Below are 17,553 nucleotides of genomic sequence, written 5' to 3'. Positions count from 1 at the left end.
CCTCAGGTGAGATAGCAATCAAATACAAAGAATTCATCAATTTGGATACTGACTGGAGTAAACCAGCTGTAAAATAATTTTATTATTTTTAAGCAATATGATATTTGAAAGGAAATGATAGTGTTAAAGACTTTTATAAAATTCTTTATAAGTGTGCTTAGTTGCCTCTGACTCTTTGAAACCCCATGGACTGTAGCCCACCAGGCTCCTCTGTCCATGGGATTTCCCTGGCAAGAATACTGAAATGGGTTGCCATTTCCTGCTCCAGGGGATCTTCCTGACCCTGGGATCGAACTGCATACCTTGCGTTTCCTGCATTGGCAGGCAGATTCTTTACCCCTGCACCACCTGGGAAGTCCTTAAAATTATTTAGTAACAAAATTTTAAAGTGATACATGAAGCCAGTGTGGCATAATGTTGATAAGTGTTGAATTTAACCTATATGTATTTAGTACTTCATGTTACAAAAAAGATCTTCACGACCAAGATAATCACGATGGTGTGATCACTCACCTAGAGCCAGACATCCTGGAATGTGAAGTCAAGTGGGCCTTAGAAAGCATCACTACAAACAAAGCTAGTGTTTTGTACAATGGAAACAGTGTCAGACTTTATTTTTTGGGGCTCCAAAATCACTGCAGATGGTGACTTCAGCCATGAAATTAAAAGACGCTTACTCCTTGGAAGGAAAGTTATGACCAACCTAGATAGCACATTGAAAACCAGAGACATTACTTTGCCAACAAAGGTTCGTCTAGTCAAGGCTATAGTGTTTCAGTAGTCATGTATGGATGTGAGAGTTGGACTCTGAAGAAAGCTGAGCGCCGAAGAATTGATGCTTTTGAACTGTGGTGTTGGAGAAGAATCTTGAGAGTCCCTTGGACTGCAAGGAGATCCAACCAGTCCATTCTGAAGGAGATCAGCCCTGGGATTTCTTTGGAAGGAATGATGCTAAAGCTGAAACTCCAGTACTTTGGCCACCTCATGCGAAGAGTTGACTCATTGGAAAAGACTCTGATGCTGGGAGGGATTGGGGGCAGGGGGAGAAGGGGACAACAGAGGATGGGATGGCTGGATGGCATCACCGACTTGATGGAAGTGAGTCTGAGTGAACTCCGGGAGTTGGTGATGGACAGGGAGGCCTGGCGCGCTGCAATTCATGGGGTTGCAAAGAGTCGGACACTACCGAGCAACTGAACTGAACTGAACCTCATGTTACTATTTGCAATACTATGTACTATTTTTAGAAGTTTCACTTTTTAAATTATTTCCTGCCCAGAGGAAAGTGCTAAGTACATACTTCCTGTAGTTTCACTTGTTGTCGTTATATGGACTCCATCTCCCACATCAACTTACTTATCCCCCAGCCCTAAATAATAATGACCTCACCTTGTCTAAAAAGATTCATAGCAAATATACAGTATCAAAAAGAACAATATAGGAGTAGTCAAAGGAAAGCTTGAGTTTGAACTTAAAAAATTCCAAGGAAAGAGGCTTTTTCCCCTATTACAGTATTTTCTCCAGTTCTTTGCCCATGCAGCTCTTCTCATTTGTCAGAAACAAGGAAGCAGTTTGTTTTATGGCCTGTGCTTGGAACTCCTTGTGCTTGGCATCTTGGAGTAAATAGTATATGCTAGACAGCAAAGTAGTCAAACCAAGTCGGAGAATCCATGTTCCTTAAGGTCGACGTCCAATGCAGCACGAATAAGTCTTCTTGTCATAGGCATAGCTTTCCTGCTAAAATGTGTTCATTTTCTTTACATGTGAGAAGCTTCTCTTTTTCCCCCCTAAATATCTGTATTTCCTTTAAATCCCCACGTTCTAGTTTTCTTTTTGGAAAAAAAAAAATTACAATAAAGAAGAAGGCCAAATGCTAACCGTGCTTAAATGACTCAGGTTGAGTTTAACCCAAAGAAATAGTGGAGGGAAGGCGGAAGCACTACCATGCGGAGGGTTCTGGGAGGTGTAGTCGGAAGCAGTTCCACCCCAGACAGGCAGGGCTGTAGTCCCATACCCCTTTGGGATTTCTGGGAACTGTAGTCCAGAAGTTTCGTGCAATCAACAACACTTCCTATTCAGGAGTGCGGGGAGTTGCCCTCTCGGAGAGTCTCCGGAACCTGCGAAGTGACTCGCAAGAACTTCCGTTTTACGGGAGGTTGCGGCCATCACTCCCTCTGTGCAGAGGTGACTTGAATCCTAGTAACAGCTCCGCGCTTCCTTAGTCTAGGCAAGGGGCCAACAGTGGTCCCGGAAGAGAAGCGATGGTCGCTGGGTGACAAGGGTTAGAAGCATTTGCTTTTCCTTCTCGGCAGAAAATCCTAGCGTTTGCAGAGGAGTTGGTTGGGATCGGGCTGGTATAGCACATGGCTTTTTTGATGGATGGGCTTCCCTGGTGAACCCGCCTGCAGTGCAGGAGACCCAGAAGAGACACGGGTTGGATACCTCCGTCGGGAAGATCCCCTGGAGGAGGACATGGCAACCCACTCCAGTATTCTTGCCTGGAAAATTCCGTGGACTGAGGAGCCTGGCAGGCTACAGTCCATGCGGTTGCACAGGGTCGGACTTGTTTGAAGCGACTGAGCACGCACTATACTAGTGACCACTAGCAAAATTTTGGACTTCCCCGTAGCTCAAAGGTAAAGAATCTGCCTGCAATGCAGGAGACCATGGTTGGATCCCCTAGAGAAGAGAATGGCAATCCACTGCAGTATTCTTGCCTCGAGAATCCCATGGACAGAGAAGCCTGGTGGGCTACAGTTCGTGGGGTCGCAAAGAGTCAGACACGACTGAGTGATTAACACTTTCATTTCATTTCACTTCACTTCTGGGTTCTGCATTCCACCAGCCTCTCCGTGATTCGCAATCAGCACGGCCACTTGCTACTCTTATAACTTTGGGCAAGTTAATCTCTGAATCAGTCGCTGAGGTATAATTATATAGTACTTACTCAGTGGGATTGTGGAAGTTAATGAAGTTAATAATTTTAAAACACGTGGAATAGTAATGGCGCACAGAAAAAGCTGCTCCTTATGGATGCACAAAGCTCCAGCCAACAATAATCAATTATGTATGAAACAATGTTAATTTCCCTGTGTTAAAAAGGCATCATATGTAAAAGTAAAAGACAGTCAACTGGGCTGAAAATATTGACCTATTTGACATATATTAACCTATTTGACATATACTGGCATATATGCTAGAAAATGGATTAAAATCCTTAACATTGAACCTTAAGATAAACTCCAATAGGGATATGGATATGACTACAAAGGATGTGAATAGGCAATTTTTAAAAGAAGCAATTGCTACAGCAAGTAAATACATGAAAAATTAGATTGATTATCCAATAAATAAACATGTTTAATCAAGTTGCTTGACTGTGCTCTGGAATCATATGAAATGTAATCCAGGCTCTAAGGGTAGTAGCTGACCTTCTGTCCTAGGAAGGCAATGACATGGGGGTTCTGGAAAGTGTAGTCCAACAGCTCTGTATAGGTGGCCAACTGCCTCTGCAGAGGGGCATGGTGTGACCATTATCTCCTGGGGAATTCTGGGAGCATAATCAAGAATTGTGGGTACACAGGGAACTCAACCTGGTGCTCTGTGACAACCTAAAAGAGGTGGGATTTGTTTTCTGTAAAATAAGGGGCCTGACATTTACGTACCTAGTAAAGTTGTTTGGAGAGTTAAATGAGATAGTCACAAATAAAAGGGTGAAAGTTTTCTTTAGTTAATGTATTTCCTGAGGAATGTTCAGTTTAGTTCAGTCACTCAGTCCTGTCCAACTCTTTGTGAACCCACGGACTGCAGCACGCCAGGCTCCCCTGTCCATCACCAACTTCTGGAGCTTGCTCGAACATGACCATAGAGTCAGTGATGCCATCCAATCATCTCATCCTCTGTTGTCCCCTTCTCCTCCTGCCTTCAATCTTTCCCAGCATCACGGTCTTTTCCGATGAGTCAGATCTTCGTATCAGGTGGCCAAAGTATTGAAACTTAAGCATCAGTCCCACTAATGAATATTCAGGACTGATTTCCTTTAGGAGGGACTGGTTGGATCTCCTTGCAGTCCAAGACATCTCAAGAGTCTTCTCCAACACCACAGTTCAAAAGCATCAATTCTTCGGTGCTCAGCTTTCTTTATGGTCCAACTCTCATATCCATACATGACTACTGGAAAAACCATAGCTTTGACTAGACGGACCTTTATCAGCAAAGTAATATCTCTGCTTTTTAATATGCTGTCAAGGTTGGTCATAGCTTTTCTTCCCAGGAACAAGCATCTTTTAATTTTATGGTTGCAATCCCCATCAGCTGTGATTTTGGAGCCCAAGAAAATAGTCTCTCACTGTTTCCATTGTTTCCCTTTTTATTTGCCATGAAGTGTTGGGACTGGATGCCATGATCTTAGTTTTTTGAATGTTGAGTTTTAAGCCAGCTTTTTCACTCTCCTCTTTCACTTTCATCAAGAGGCTCTTTAGTTCTTTGCTTTCTGCCATAAGGGTGGTGTCATCTGCATATCTGAGATTATTGATACTTCTAGCAATCTTGATTCCAGATATTCAGTTACCTGAAAACTTGTATGAGTCCAGGAAGAGATCAGATTTCCACCTGCAGTACTACTAGTCCTCTGATCCCTGCAGGAATCTGGGCTATTCCTTGATTCCTTCTGGATTCATTTTCCATCTCAGAAGTGGAGTTGGTATGTGTGTATGTGTCTCCAGGATAGTGTGTGTGCACAAGGGAGACAGAGTTCTGATTTCTCCCTGCTTCCTTTCCTTTCTTAGCCCTAACTTGAAGAGGGCTGTAGGAAGGAGAATTGAATGACTCCAGATCCTAGCAGCAGAACCTTAGCCTGAGTAGGATTTAACATCCTTCTTTTGGCCATATCATCTCTCTTCTCAGTGGAGAAGTTTCTTTTAATAATTATTACACATTCTGCTACATATTTAAATATTTGTTGAATAAAATAGGAGTGGGTAGGAGGAATACTTGGGCATAAATAATATTGATAATAGCCATTTTAAGGGCTTGATACAAATCACCACATTTAATTCTCACAAAAGCCCAGGGAGGTGGGTTATCTGCCCATTTAAAAAGGAGGACATTGAAACTGAGAGCAAAATTTTCCTAGCTGACGTCATCAACTATTAAGAACCTGAATTGGGAATTGAACCAAGGTATTTGCAGTCCCCAACCTCATTTTGATTTGTTTGTTGTCTAGTCTAGAAGGAATAGTTTGTAAAAGACCAAGAAAGTGTGTAAATGATTGTGTTTCCAGTGAGCTTTCTCATGCATATCCAGCTTTTTATGGTATTTTATTTCAAGTAATAGTAAGTTGATACTTTACTGAAATAATGGTTGGATAACTGAATAATGAAACGTTGTAGATAATTAAGAGACTATATAAAGCATAAAGAAAATGTTGAATTCTTAATAATCCCAGAGACAACTACGCTCTGAAAAGGCGGTGTTAATGCATTGTCTGCTGAAGAAAATACAGAATTGTGTAGTAGAGCGCTCTAGGTTTGGAAACGTTTCGGCTCCAGGGAGGCGGGGTTACGAAATTCGTTCCGAGCAGGGATGCTGTGAAAATACAATCCACAAGCTCAGTATAGCAACCAGCCCTTTCGAAGGCTAGGGCGTGCCTGGAAATTCTGGTTAGTGTAGTACGGGAATACCGTCTTTGAAGAATTTCCGCTCCAGGCGGTGGTTGTGTCCATGCTCCTGTCGGGAATTCTGGGAAGCGTAGTCCGGGAGGTCTCTGTAGGCAGAGTCACTTCCGGCTCAGGTACGCGAGGCCGCGGCCTTCGTTCCTCTCGGAAAGGTGAGCCCTCCGTTTGCCGGTCCCCTCTCTCCGCGTCCACACTGACCTTTCTTCGCTTTGTTGTGGGCCAGTAGCGACCTGGCCCTCTGTCTGGTGGAAGGAACCGCCTGCGGCGCAGCGGGGATGGTGCTCCCTTTGACTAAGCCTCCTGGAGCGCGGGACTGGCGGTGTATCCCCCGTTTAGGGGCCCCGGCCAGGGCCCTCTGTCGCTGGGTTTGGTTTGTCTCCTGGCTTCTGTACTTTCCCAACCCGTTTCCTGACCACCAGCCCGTGATGACGCTTCCTAACAGTATATTCCACGAGAGTCTTAACGTCTCTGCCTCCGTTTCCTCTTCTTTAAAGTTGATATTAGTGTCTACCTGTGTATGTGTGCTCAGTCGTGTCCAACTCTTTGCGACCCCATGAACTACAGCCCGCCAGCCTCCCCTGTCCATGGAGTTTTCCAGGTGAGAATACTGGAGTGGGTTGCCGAGCTGTCCTCCTGGGATCTTCCCAACCCTGGGATCTAACCCGCGTCTCTTGCGTCTCCTGCCTTGGCAGGCGGATTCTTTACCACTGAGCCATATGGGAAGCCGCAGTGTCAACCGGGTAGTTTGAGAGTTAAATGAGAATGTATAGGGAAAGACTTAGAACAGAGGCTAACCTGTGGTTAAAAATCACAAGGTCTCTTGTTACTAGTATTTTTTAATTTCCCGAGGAGCGCTTGGTGTTCTAAAGGCTTCTGTGAACCGGGGTTGAGGTCAGAGCTCTTGCAGCAGTGTTCCTGGCCGTTCTCTGATCCCGGAAGGAGTCAAAGCTGTACCCAGATTCCTAATGATTTTTGAATTTAAATTTTTGGAGAGGGTCAGTTCTGCCCGTAGTCTGGGATGTGCACTGAGATTTATGCGGGAATGCTGATGGAGTTCCGATTTCTCTCAGGTTCCTTTCTTCTTCACAGCCTTGACTTCTTGAAAAAGGCTGCAGTGAGAAGGGAATGCCCCTTTGGCCCCAGACAGCAGAGCCTCACCTGAGTGGGACTTAGCATCCTTCTTCCTCTTACATCATCTCTTCACAGGGGAGAAGACATTCATGCCACTCATGGACAAATTCTTCTACAAAGATGCCCTGATATTTGTTGAATAAATGCTAGAAGGGATGGGGGAGTGCTTGGGCATAGTTAATAATTACAGCTTGTACTTGCATGCTCGGTCATGTCTGATGCTTTGTGACCCCAAAGCCTGTAGCCCGCCAGTCTGCTCTGTCCATGGAATTTTTCAGGCATGAATATTGGAGTGGGTTGCCATTTCCTCCTCCAGGGGATCTTCCTGACCCAAGGATCAAAACCCTGTCTCCTATGTCTCTTGCATCGGCAGGGGGATTCTTTTCCACTGAGCCACCTGGGAAGCTAACAATGACAGTATTTAAACATTATTCTCGGAGTTTTCTATGAATGAATGTAGTTAATCCTTACACGAGTGGATACTGTTATTCCCATGTTGAAGATGAGGAAACAGACACAGAGAGTATGATGCTTTCTTTTTTAAGTAATTTTGTCAATTTGGTTGCGCCGGGTCTTAGTTGTGGCATGTGGGATTTAGGTCCCTGTTCAGGGATTGAATCCTTGCCTCCCTGTGTTGGAAGCATGGAGCCTTAGCCCCGGACTACCAGGGAAGTTCTGAGCATGAGCTGTTTATTCTAGACCACATAGTAAGAGGCTTAACTGGGATTAGAATTTAGGTAGTTTCAAGACCCTGATGCTGGGAAAGATTGAGAGCAGGAGAAGGGGATGACAGAGTATGAGATGGTTGGATGGCATCATCGACTCAGTGGACATGAGTTTGAGCAAATTCCAGGAGATAATGAAGGACAGGGAAGTCTGGCATGCTGCAGCCCATGAGGTTGCAAAGAGTTGGACATGACTGGGCAACTGAACAGCAACGAGAAGTTTCAACATGCTGCTTTGGTTCTTAATGTGTTTAGTGTCACGTTGAGAAGGCAATTTTGGATTTTTGTAGGGGGCCATGAAAATTTTGAGTTTTTCATGATAGCTTTTCAGTCTGCGGTTTGCTGCTGCTGCTGCTAAGTCAGCCCACCAGGCTCCACCGTCCCTGGGATTCTCCAGGCAAGAACACTGGAGTGGGTTGCCATTTCCTTCTCCAGTGCATGAAAATGAAAAGTGAAAGTGAAGTCTCTCAGTAGTGTCCGACTCTTCGTGACCCCATGGACTGTAGCCCAGCAGGCTCCTCCGCCCATGGGATTTTCCAGGCAAGAGTACTGGAGTGGGTTGCCATTGCCTTCTCCGCATCTGTGGTTTATTTGTGTTTTATTTGAAATAATATTGTAACTCATATTTTGATTATTAAATAATGCTTGCATATTATAGAGAATTAAGAAAATACATGACGTATAAGGATGTAGTACAGGATATAGAGATAACAATAATAATATTAATGTTTTCCTGTTCTATAGATTTATTTTTGGATTTTTACTGAAGTTTTACAAAATAGGTATGATAGGTTTTTATTTTCCTGTTAAATTTTTACAGTGGAAATTTACAAGCAGAGCCAAATGTAATAAGAATAAAATAATGAACCCTTGGAGAACCATCACCCAAATTTAACCCTTGTTATCATTCATCAGTCTTGTATCAACACATCCTCCCTCCCAATTTTTGTTGTTGTTGTTGTTTAGTATTTTAAAACAAGTCTCCAACACTGAGTCAGTACCATAGTGATTGATTTGTGATTATAACTGCCCAAAATGGATTATGACACATTGTTTATATGCAAAACCAAGAAAGGGAAATGTCAGCAGCTACTTTAAGGCTTTTATTTTTGCAGCTTGGAAAATGACACTCATTTGAGAAAGCGCGGGAACACGAGAGCATTGCATTCTGGAGAGTGATGGTGATAACATTTGTTTTCTGCTGTACAGTTTGACTTACCTATGTCTTAGGGCTCTTTGTTTCCTTTTCTTATTTTAATATTTATTTATTTGGCTGCATTGGGTCTTAGTTGCGGCACTCAGGATCTTCATTGCGGCACGCGGGATCTTTTGTTGTGAGGTTCTCTCTAGCTGTGGCACACAGGCTCCAGAGTGCACAGGCTCAGTAGTTGCCCCACAGTGTTTGGGACCTTAGTTCTTCCACCAGAGATCAAAGCTGGGTCCCATGCATTGGAAACGCGGAGTCATAGCCATTGGACCACTCTTTGTTTCTTGTCTCTTTTTCATACACTGAAAATTCTTCTGTTCCTGGGACCATGTCATATTTTTCTTTGTGTGACCAGCACACCGGACAAGATTGGCAAGGGTTTGAAGTTAGAATAGCCGCTCAACAGACTGTCAGCACCAAGGGTTTGCAGTGCAAAATTCCTGAAATTGGAATTAGGTAAAAACAGAAACAAATAAACAAACAAACAAAAAAACCAGAAACAGAAAAGAAATAACCCATGGGGATACTCCTTAATTGCCTTTAATGTTGGCAAGTTATAGAGTCTACCATTTATTTCAGGTTATTGAAATGTTTCTGAACACTTCTTTTCATGATATAAAACAAGCTTCCTAAGAAACACATTGATAGAAATGATGACAGCAAACATTTATAGATTGTGTTTTATGACTAGGCAGTGTTTCCAGTGACTTACAGATATTACCTTATGTCTCAACAGTTACCCTCATTTTACAGATGAGAGGCAGGCTTTTTAAAAACAGTCATCATACAGTAAAGTTGTTTATTTTTCCCTTTTAGGGGTACAATTCTATAAATTTTGCCACAGGTATAGATTTGTATAATCACCCCCATCATCAACTACCGAACAGTGCCATCACCACCCAAAAATTCTTCTATATTTCCTTTATAATCACCCCTCACTGTGTCTATAAGCACTGGAAACCACTATAATCCTATCAGTTCAGTTCAGTTCAGTCGCTCAGTCGTGTCCGACTCTTTGCGACCCCATGAATCGCAGCACGCCAGGCCTCCCTGTCCATCACCAGCTCCCGGAGTTCACTCAGACTCACGTCCATTGAGTCAGTGATGCCATCCAGCCATCTCATCCTCTGTCGTCCCCTTCTCCTCCCGCCCCGAATTCCTCCCAGCATCAGAGTCTTTTCCAATGAGTCAACTCTTCACATGAGGTGGCCAAAGTACTGGAGTTTCAGCTTTAGCATCAGTCTTTACAGTGAACACCGAGGACTGATCTCCTTTAGAATGGACTGGTTGGATCTCCTTGCAGTCCAAGGGACTCTCAAGAGTCTTCTCCAACACCACAGTTCAAAAGCATCAATTCTTCAGCACTCAGCTTTCTTCACAGTCCAACTCTCACATCCATACATGATCACAGGAAAAACCATAGCTTTGACTAGACGGACCTTTGTTGGCAAAGTAATGTCTCTGGTTTTCAATGTGCTATCTAGGTTGGTCATAACTTTCCTTCCAAGGAGTAAGCGTATTTTAATTTCATGGCTGCAGTCACCATCTGCGGTGATTTTGGAGCCCCAAAAAATAAAGTCTGACACTGTTTCCCCATCCATTTTCCATGAAGTGATGGGACCAGATGCCATGATCTTCGTTTTCTGAATGTGGAGCTTTAAGCCAACTTTTTCACTCTCTTTCACTTTCAACAAGAGGCTTTTTAGTTCCTCTTCACTTTCTGCCACAAGGGTGGTGTCATCTGCATATCTGAGGTTATTGATATTTCTCCCAGCAATCTTGATTCCAGCTTGTGCTTCTTCCAGCCCAGCGTTTCTCATGATGTACTCTGCATATAAGTTAAATAAGCAGGGTGACAATATACAGCCTTGACATACTCCTTTTCCTATTTGGCACTAGTCTGTTGTTCCATGTCCAGTTCTAACTGTTGCTTCCTGACCTGCGTATTAGTTTCTCAAGAGGCAGGTCAGGTGGTCTGGTATTCCCATCTCTTTCAGAATTTTCCACAGTTTATTGTGATCCACACAGTCAAAGGCTTTGGCATAGTCCATAAAGCAGAAATAGATGTTTTTCTGGAACTCTCTTGCTTTTTCGATGATCCAGCGGATGTTGGCAGTTTGGTTCCTCTGCCTTTTCTAAAACCAGCTTGAACATCTGGAAGTTCACGGTTCACGTATTGCTGAAGACTGTCTTGGAGAATTTTGAGCATTACTTTACTAGTATGTGAGATGAGTGCAATTGTGTGGTAGTTTGAGCATTCTTTGGCTTTGCCTTTCTTTGGGATTGAAATGAAAACTGACCTTTTCCAGTCCTGTGGCCACTGCCGAGTTTTCCAAATTTGCTGGCATATTGAGTGCAGCACTTTCACAGCATCACCTTTCAGGATTTGAAATAGCTCAACTGGAATTCCATCACCTCCACTAGCTTTGTTCGTAGTGATGCTTTCTAAGGCCCACTTGACTTTACATTCCAGGATGTCTGGCTCTAGGTGAGTGATCACACCATCGTGATTATCTGACTTGTGAAGATCTTTTTTGTACAGTTCTTCTGTGTATTCTTGCCACCTTTTCTTAATATCTTCTCCTTCTGTTAGGTCCATACCATTTCTGTCCTTCATCGAGCCCATCTTTGCATGAAATGTTCCCTTGGTATCTCTAATTTTCTTGAAGAGATCTCTAGTCTTTCCCATTCTGTTGTTTTCCTCTATTTCTTTGCATTGATCGCTGAGGAAGGCTTTCTTATCTCTCCTTGCTATTCTTTGGAACTCTGCATTCAGATGCTTATATCTTTCCTTTTCTCCTTTGCTTTTCGCTTCTCTTCTTTCCACAGCTATTTGTAAGGCCTCCTCAGACAGCCATTTTGCTTTTTTGTATTTCTTTTTCTTGGGGATGGTCTTGATCCCTGTTTCCTGTACAATGTCACAAACCTCTGTCCCTAGTTCATCAAGCACTCTGTCTATCAGATCTAGTCCCTTAAATCTATTTCTCACTTCCACTGTATAATCATAAGGGATTTGATTTAGGTCATACCTGAATGGTCTAGTGGTTTTCCCTACTTTCTTCAATTTAGGTCTGAATTTGGCAATAAGGAGTTCATGATCTGAGTCACAGTCAGCTCCCAGTCTTGTTTTTGCTGACTGTATAGAGCTTCTCCATCTTTGGCTGCAAAGAATATAATCAATCTGATTTTGGTGTTGACCATCTGGTGATGTCCATGTATAGAGTCTTCTCTTGTGTTGTTGGAAGAGGGTGTTTGTTATGACCAGTGCATTTTCTTGGCAAAACTCTATTAGTCTTTGCCCTGCTTCATTCCATATACCAAGGCCAAATTTGCCTGTTACTCCAGGTGTTTCTTGACTTCCTACTTTTGCATTCCAGTCCCCTATAATGAAAAGGACATCTTTTTTGGGTGTTAGTTCTAAAAGGTCTTGTAGGTCTTCATAGAACCGTTCAACTTCAGCTTCTTCAGCATTACTGGTTGGGGCATAGAGTTGGATTACTGTGATATTGAATGGTTTGCCTTGGAAACGAACAGAGATCATTCTGTCGTTTTTGAGATTGCATCCAAGTACTGCATTTTGGACTCTTTTGTTGACCATGATGGCTACTCCATTTCTTCTAAGGGATTCCTGCCCACAGTAGTAGATATAATAGTCATCTGAGTTAAATTCACCCATTCCAGTCCATTTTAGTTTGCTGGTTCCTAGAATGTCGATATTCACTCTTGCCGTCTCCTGTTTGACCACTTCCAATTTGCCTTGATTCATGGACCTGACATTCCAGGTTCCTATGCAATATTGCTCTTTACAGCATCGGACCTTGCTTCTATCACCAGTCACATCCACCACAACTGGGTATTACCCTATAGTTTCATCTTTTTGAGAATGCCAGTTAAATGAACTTGTACCATGTGTAACCCTTTTAAGGTTGGTATCTTTCACTCAGATAATGCCTTTTTTTTTAAATGGAAAATTTTATCTGTGCCAAGTTGAGGGTTATAACCCAGGAACAGCATCTCAGAGAGTTCTGAGAACCTGTCCCAGCGTAATGCCTTTTACTTTCATCCAAGTTGTTGTGTGTATCAGTACTTTGTTTTTGTTGCTGGGTAATATTACGTTTATGGTTATACTAGTTTATTTATCCGTTGAAGAAAATTTGGAATGTTTTTGTGCTGTGCTTAGTCACTCAGTTGTGTCCGACTCTTTGTGACCCCATCGACTGTGGCTTGCCAGGCCTCTCTGTCCATGGGGATTCTCCAGGCAAGAATACTGGAGTGGGTTGCCATGCCCTTCTCCAGGGAATCTTCCCAACCTGGAGATCAAACCCAGGTCTCCCACATTGCAGGCAGATTCTTTACCGTCTGAGCCAACAGGGAAGCCCAAGAATACTGGTGTGGGTAGCCTATCCCTTCTCCAGGGGAACTTCTGACCCAGGAATTGAACTGAGGTCTCCTGCATTACAGGCGGATTTTTTAACCAGCTGAGCTACCCAACTTTTGGCAGTTATGAATAAGCTGTTATAAACACTTGTGTACAAGGTTTCGTTTTGTTTTGTTTGCTTATTTCTCTAGAATTTATAACCAGGAATGGGATTGGTGGGTCATATAGAAAATGTATGTGTAACTTTGTAAGAAGCAGCCAAACTGTTCTCCAGGATATCTGCTGTTTTGCGTTCCCGTTAATGATATACGAGAGTTCCAGGTGCTTCACATCCTTGTCGGCACTTCGTATTTTCTGTTGGTTTTTTAAAAAACTTTATTATGATATACCTGTGTTGTTATATTATTGTGACTTTAATTTACATTTCTCTAATGACCAATAATGTTCAGCAGATACATCTTTTCTTCAGCTTATTTATCTTCTTTACTAAAATGTTTATATGTTTTGCTAAATTTTAAATTGAGTAACTGAGTTGTATTTTCCTTACTATTGATGTTTGAGAGTTATTCATATATTCTAAATGTAAGTTCTTTGTCAAATGTCATTTCCAAATATTTTTTCTCAGACTGGTTTGTCTTTTCATCCTCTGAACAGTGTATTTTGCAGAGCAAAAGTTTTAATTTTGATGAAGTCTGATTTATCAGTGTTTTATGAGTTGTGCTTTTCACGTCTAAGAACTCTGCCTAACTCGAAGTCAGGAAGAGTTTCTCTTATGTTTTCTTCTGGAAGTCATGATATGTACTCTTTCATTCCTAATATTGGTAACTTTTAAAAAATCTTTTATTCTTTGCCATTCTTGCTAGAGTTTTTGTTACAGTAAGAAAAAAAAAAAGAATACTTTTGGTTTCATTGACTTGGCTCTATTACACATCTGTTTTCAATTTCATTGATTTCTGCATTTACCTTCATTTTTTCCTTTCTTTTGTTTGACTTGGGTTTATTTTGCTTCTCTTTTCTAGCATCTTAAGTGTAACCTAGAGGTTTTCTTTTAAGAACTTGAGCACATCCCAAACAGGATAAACTCAAAACTAAAGACAAAGAAAGAAACTAAAAAACATTACCCAGAGAAAAAATAATGCATTATGGTTATGTTCTAGTTGTCATATAAAAAACTCTTATGGACAAATCAGAACTTTTTGGCCAACCCAATATATACTTTGAAAACTTTCAGTGTTATAATTTTTGCTTCCAATGGCAAAATATATTTTAAAGAACTCAAGAGATGAGTCATCTATCATGTTTTCCCAGATATTTACTGTTCTGTGACTCCTTCCTGATGATACAATTTTTTTTCCCCTTGTTGCCTTTGAAAGTTTTCCTTTACCAGTCCTTTTAAGGCAAGTAGGCTCCCTATGAATTCTGAGTTTATTGGAGAGCATTTTCACGAAACTTCATCCCTAAATATTTTTCTAAACTGTTGTCTTTAGTATACAACTCTGCTTTGACAGTTCTTTACTTTCACTCCTTTAAAAATATTGTGCTACTTCCTTCTGGCCTCGTGATTTCTAATGAAAAATCTGGAACCGTTTGAATCACTGTACCCCTGTAGACAATGCATTGTTTTTCTCTGTCGTCTTTCAAGCACCATTATCACCTGGGAGCTCTGTATAGAGGTCCTGGGATCCAGTTTCACGCCAATTTAGGTAGAATTTTGTAGGTAGGGGTGGGACCAAGGTGCTTCCTTTTAATAGGAACCCCAGGTGATCTTTATTTATTTTAAGGTTGGAAAAGTGCTTGCTGAACAGCTTCATTCAATTTTTTAACATTTATTGTTTAACCGACATACAGTAGAATTACTTTTAGTGTAAATCCTGTGAGTTTTGGCCATCATATCACACTAAAAGATTGTGCAGGAATGAAGATCTTCCTTGTTTTAACTTTCGACAGCAGTGGAAATTGATCAAGTCACTTGGCACTACTTGTGACTCCAACAGAGTGACCTGTCACTGAAATGACTTTACTTACATACACGTGTCATATCGCAGTCAGTTTTGGTGGGATGCTGAAGCCACCAGCTTTTTAGGAATAGTCAAGAGGCGATATACGCCTACTGATAATTACTACCTAAAATAAATGTACTTAGAAACAAACCAGGGCTAATGTGTGGCTTCTGTATATTTCATGGTGACAATGAGGATGACACTGATAATAGCTGGTCTTTCTTGGCTGCTTATTAGGAACCTCACTGGCTTTCTAATGCTTTGATGCACTAACATGTTTTCTTCATGATAAACTTATTTTTATTTCCATTAGAAACATTTATTTTGGGCCATGTCGTGCTGCCCGTGGCGTCTTAGTTCCTCAACAAGGGATTGAACCAGCACCCTGGACAGTGAAAGTGCAGATTCCTAACCACTGGACCACTACAGAATCCTTCCTGTTTTTATTCACATTTTACCGATGAAGAAACAGAGGCATTGAGGAGTTAATTAACTTGCAAAAATTTACTTTGCTACATAGGTGCTCAGTCCTGTTTGACTCTTTGTGACCCTGTGGACTGTAGCCCACCAGGCTCCTCTGTCTATGGGATTCTCCAGGCAAGAGTACTGGAGTGGGTTGCCATGCCCTCCTCCAGGGGATTTTCCCAACCTAGGGACTGACACCTCTCCCACACCCCGTTTCATCGCCTGCTTGGACAAAGCATTGCTTCTATTACACTGGCAAAGTGGGTTTTAGGGATTAATAAGACTGCAGCCAAGCTTGTTAAAAGGTGTCTTGGACCAGCTGAGTGTTAAAAGCTAAGAGGGCTAGGACTTCCCTGGCAGTCCAGTGTTAAGACTTCTCCTTCCAATCCAGCGGGTGTGGGTTCAATCCCTGGTGGAGGAACTAAGATCCCATGTGCCTCGTGGCCCAAGAATACACAAAACAAAAGCCGTATTGTAACAAATTCAATAAAGACTTAAAAAAAAAAAACACCCAAGAGGGTGGAGAATGCAGGCGGGAAAACTACTGCCCATGGCTTATTTTTGTGAAGCTCCTCTCCCTCCCCAGCTGACAATGGTTTTTACATTTAAAGGTTGTAAAAGGAACAAAAGGAACCTTATTCCACAGAGACACTATGTGGCCACAAAGCCTGTGATTAGCCCCCTCCCCCTTCTTTTGAGTTCTTTTTCTTCCACAGATGACTTGGAAGTTGCTTGGGAATAGTAAAGAAGATAAATAACAGTAAATGACTGTTGAGAATGGTAAATAACCTTGAGGGAGAACCCAAGAAGTCAAACTCGTGGTTTCCAGATCCTCCCATGGGTCAAGCATGGAGCCTGTGCTTCACACAGATACAGTATCATCATGGGCTTCTGTAATCTTTATCACATCCACATGGGAAGAGGGATGTACCGCTGGAATCTCCTTTGGCTTCAGGAGGAATATTCACCAGCCATTAAACTTCTCAGAAGGGTGGTTTCAAAGTCTAAACAAATGTTATTGGGTTGGTGAAAAAGTTCTTTTGGGTTCTTCCCTAATATGGTATGGAAAACCCAAATGAACCTTTTGGCCACCTGCAATATTATCAGGGCAACAAAAGTGAAAAGCCATAATCTCTGCTGCCCAGATTTCTTACAACCCCCATTTGAAGGACTGTTTCATATTGCAGAATAGTGCCTGCTTCTCTGAAGCTACCAGATATTAATCTAAAACACCGGTATAGTTACAGCAGTTTTCCACTGCTCACCCATGTATCCTAACAGCAGTCTTATGGTATTTGTACTATTACAATCCTAGTGTTGCAGCTTGCAGAAGTAAGCCTGCTGCTGCTGCTAAGTCGCTTCAGTCGTGTCCGACTCTGTGCGACCCCAGAGACGACAGCCCACCAGGCTCCCCCGTCCCTGAGATTCTCCAGGCAAGAACATTGGAGTGGGTTGCCGTTTCCTTCTCCAATGCATGAAAGTGAAAAGTGAAAGTGGAGTCGCTCAGTTGTGTCTGACTCTTAGTGACCCCATGAACTGCAGCCTTCCAGGCTCCTCCATCCATGGGATTTTCCATGCAAGAGTACTGGAGTGGGGTGCCATTGCCTTCTCCGCAGAAGTAAGCCTAGAGGGGTTAATTAATTTAACCATGGTTTAAAAATTTATAGCAGATTTTTAACAGTGCCAATATAGAGCAATTCCCAGGTGGTGCAGTGGTAAAGAATCTGCCTGCCAATGCAGGAGATGCAAGAGATGTGGGTTTGATCCCTGGGTTGGGAAGATCCCCTGGAGAAGGAAATGGCAATCCACTCCAGTATTGTTGCCTGATTCCGTGGACTGAGGAGCCTGGTGGGCTACAGTCCACTGGGTCACCAGGAGTCAGACATGACTTAGCACACACACAAGGAATATAGAGCAAATGTGCAGCAAATATATAGCAATTAGAGGTTTTAAAAGCTAACTGTCCCCAGAG

The 17,553-nt window shown here is 42.3% G+C and overlaps 1 protein-coding gene across 1 annotated transcript in view; it reads left to right on the top strand.

Moving 5' to 3' along the window:
- Nucleotides 1-5,732: 5,732 nt before the first annotated feature.
- The window catches only part of ZNF112 (zinc finger protein 112), a 29,631-nt gene continuing 17,810 nt past the window's right edge, over nt 5,733-17,553 (top strand). The window contains exon 1 of the mRNA XM_055553651.1: nt 5,733-5,827. The gene's annotated coding sequence lies outside the window, so the exon portion shown is untranslated. The remainder of the gene's footprint in view (nt 5,828-17,553) is intronic.

This window comes from Bubalus kerabau, chromosome 17 (genome assembly GCF_029407905.1).
Source record: "Bubalus kerabau isolate K-KA32 ecotype Philippines breed swamp buffalo chromosome 17, PCC_UOA_SB_1v2, whole genome shotgun sequence".
Lineage (NCBI taxonomy): Eukaryota > Metazoa > Chordata > Mammalia > Artiodactyla > Bovidae > Bubalus > Bubalus kerabau.
Note: the sequence above shows the minus strand (reverse complement) of the source record. Positions and strands in the feature narration are given on the sequence as shown.